Source organism: Nannospalax galili, unplaced genomic scaffold (genome assembly GCF_000622305.1).
Source record: "Nannospalax galili isolate Female #2095 unplaced genomic scaffold, S.galili_v1.0 scaffold1266, whole genome shotgun sequence".
Taxonomy (NCBI): domain Eukaryota; kingdom Metazoa; phylum Chordata; class Mammalia; order Rodentia; family Spalacidae; genus Nannospalax; species Nannospalax galili.
This window is the reverse complement of record NW_008354379.1, coordinates 29643-33136: the sequence shown is the minus strand read 5'-3', so window position 1 is coordinate 33136 and position 3494 is coordinate 29643.

Sequence of the window (3494 nt, the reverse complement as noted above, 5' to 3'; positions counted from 1 at the left end):
TCAGATTCCACATACAAGCGAGGTTATCTACATTAGGTAGACAGACACGAAGATAGAAGTTTCCAGTGGGTGGGAGAGTATTTAGCTCAAGACAGGAGTAAAGATCTCTGCAGGTAATCTTTATCCCTCATCAGCCCCCATATGAACTGTGGAAGCGCTTAGGAGAGCTGGGGACAAAGCCTGAAGGGCGAAGGGGGCTGTGAGTGGAAGATGGGGGTATGCCTCCACTTAGAGAGCAGAGGAGAAAGGGCATGGGTGAGGGGAAAGCACAGCAAGGAGGTACAGCCCAAGAGCTCCAGGGAGAAGGATGTGTTCATCACGGGGTCTGCAGCAACGTGGGGTGCTGTAGGGACAGTTCAGCACAGTGAGACTCAGGACTAAGAAGGCCTCCAGAGTTCTTAGCAAATGCTCCCCTGAACAGTGGAGTTGGGTTGTGAGCCTTTCTACCTGTTCTCCTCCATCTCTTTTTTTGGCAAGATACTGGAGTAGTTAGGACATAGATCTAGAACCAAAGAGCTTCGAACCCTAATACTATTACTTCCAAGCTGGGAGCCTCTACAAAAGCATCTTCAGCGCCCTGTGCCTAAGTTTCCCCATGTGTAGAAAGATGCATAACAATATTTCTCTCACAGCATTGCTGTGAGGGTTAGTTAAAGTAGCACTTGACACATCATACATCCTTAATAAATGTCACTTATCTTTAAAAAATTTTTTTACCATCTACTAACCTATTTTACTCACATTAATTTCTTTTTTGTGTCTGCTTTCACTTTCAAACATGTTCAAGATTGGAAGAGAAATTTTGACCACTCTTAATTGTACATGCATTTATGATTTATGTATGCATCTTTTTGGTGTGCAAGTTTTGTGTGATCATATATGTGTGTACACACACACATACATATCTGTATATACACATACAGTATGTAGTAGCTGATGAACTCCTTGAGTATAGTCTGGTGCTTCATCTGTGTTTGTCCCCAGCATCTAGAACAGCATCTGAGACATAGTGGGTATGTTAGACTGGAGGCACAAAGGGCTTCCTTATGTATGAGGGCTATGTTTGGGAAAGGAGCTTCAGGAATGAGAGGTGAGTGGAAAAGAAGCCATGTGTAGAATGACCATGATCTTACCAGTCATGGACATTGAAGGCCACTGGAGAGAAGTGGGGACTGGGCAGAAGTCATTTCTGGATGCTCCAGTGTTTTGGAATATTTTGAGTAATTTTGATAAAAATCAAAGATAAGCCACTAAAAAACAGATTACCAAATAGCAACAAGGTTATTTACTACTTGTATGCATTGCCTACTGAGTATTGATTAAACACTTAGTAAAAAACCATTGATTGAATGATTTTGAATAATGTTGTTATTCAAGGATTTAGAATTTACCAGATGAAAAAGCAAAAAGAGAGCTCGTGGGACACTAGGGAGCAGCAGTGCCTGAACACAAGGAATCTGTTTTAAAACAATGGACCAGTGTCCAGATGAAGGGGAAACTGGTAGACGAAGGAGTAGGGTAGGTATAGGGACTATAAATTCTCAATTAAAATGGAAGACTAATTTGATAAGCCAAAGATGAGAGTCATTCCAGAGGGTTTTGTTACTGTTTTTGTTTGCTTGAGACAGGGTATCTCTAGCCCTGTCTGGCCTGGCTGGAACTCACAGTAATTCTCCTGCTCCTCCCTCCCTAGAGATGGGATTTCATAAACTACCTATAGCAACTCTGTTTGATGATAAAGGCCAAGGTGTAGCACAGGTGGGTGGCCAGATAGACAACAGTGGAGGGCTTCAGGTGGGTTGGAAAGAGTAAAGAAACTGAAGCTAAGATAGTGGATGTGCTTATCAGCATGGGTTAGATGAGGACTGGAGTAATTTGTGCTGTCTCCAGATAAACATGAAGTTCACTTCACATTTCAATTTTCCTTGGATAAATGTAGGCATTATCTCTGCTTTACACTACTGTGTGCTATTATTTGCACTGCAGGACCTGTACCAACTTAAGGGATAAAGACAGACACATAGGTGATTGCTTTCAGTTCCCAAATGAAATGGTGGCACCTTAATTGGGGAAACCATGATGGAGGGGTGAGACAATGTGAGAGATAAAAAATGCCTAGCTAGTTCTAAAAACCAGAGGGAACCATATTACTCAAACAACCTACTGGCAAATTACACATAACAGATCAAGAAATATATGTCTAGGTAAGGTTTATCTGAGAACAATTGGTCTTTGCCCAAGATTTATCTACATGACACACAATAATTAAAAGTACCAGACTGGTGGAACTAACCTTTTTGGATGTTTAACAGACATACTTTGAGGCCTATAATAATTTGATCAGAGGGACATAAAGGACAGTTTTTGCTCCTTGCCTTCCTAGATCAACTAGTTACAGGGGACTATGAGCATCTCTCAAAATGCCCTGTAACTGTGGTGGGCCACCTGTCCTCTTGATCAAGGATGCTGAGGAGACCCCACCAGATGGACTTGAACCAGTGTCCAGTCTACAAAGAGGCGGATCAACACAGAGGAATCATTTCCTCATGCTTCCAAGCAAGCCAGCCATGATCGAGCAGGACCTTTGACTTATCGTCACATAGGTGGAACTGGTAAAGAAAGGAGCTAGGGGCTCCTCCCAAGCCCATGTGACCCCTGAAGAACACATCCTCAAATGACCTTAAGAGTAAAAATAAATTGGTTTATCTGGGCCAACTGTATGGCCTTAAACACCCCAAAGGAAAGTATAACCAAAGATTAAAGGGGCCAATATAATTTTTTAAGTGTCCATATGCATAGCTAAAGGCTACATAACCAACAACAATGCCTGATAGGAGATACCTTCTTTTGAGTTGTTGGCCAGGGTGGTCAAAGGGACTCCCAGATAGTAACCCAGCATAGAACTGGGAAAATGAACAGCAGACACCAATCTTATCTAAAGGAACATTGACAGCTGATTCCTGCTACAAGAGGAACAGCTGACCTTCCTAAAACAAGGAACTCTGGATAGACTAGACTCAGCAGATGGACAAGCACTGCAGAATGGCCAGGGGCACTGACAACACAGTGAACTGTAACAGAGTGTGGGGGGGAAGACTATGGGAGGGTGCCATTTGGGAAGTGGGTATATAGATGAATAAGCAGTAGCAGGGATATCAGAGTATAAGGGCTGTAGTTGGTGGAGGGAGGCTATGGGAGGGTGCCAACTGGGAAGTGGGTGTATAGTCAAATAAGATGGTTTGGGATGTTCTGTGTGATACACACACACAAAAAAACTAAAACAAATTTTAAAAAATGTATTATATTTGAGGAGGAAACATGGAAATTTACGTCCTGTTAATTGGTAGAGGGGATAAACGTTACCATTGAAATCTACCCGATGACTTTATAGACATACACAGTTGCAAGGATCCAAGTGCAACCGATTATGACTAGTAATAATCAGATACATACAGATTAGAGATGCATGCGCCAACATCTCAGTGTTAGTAGCA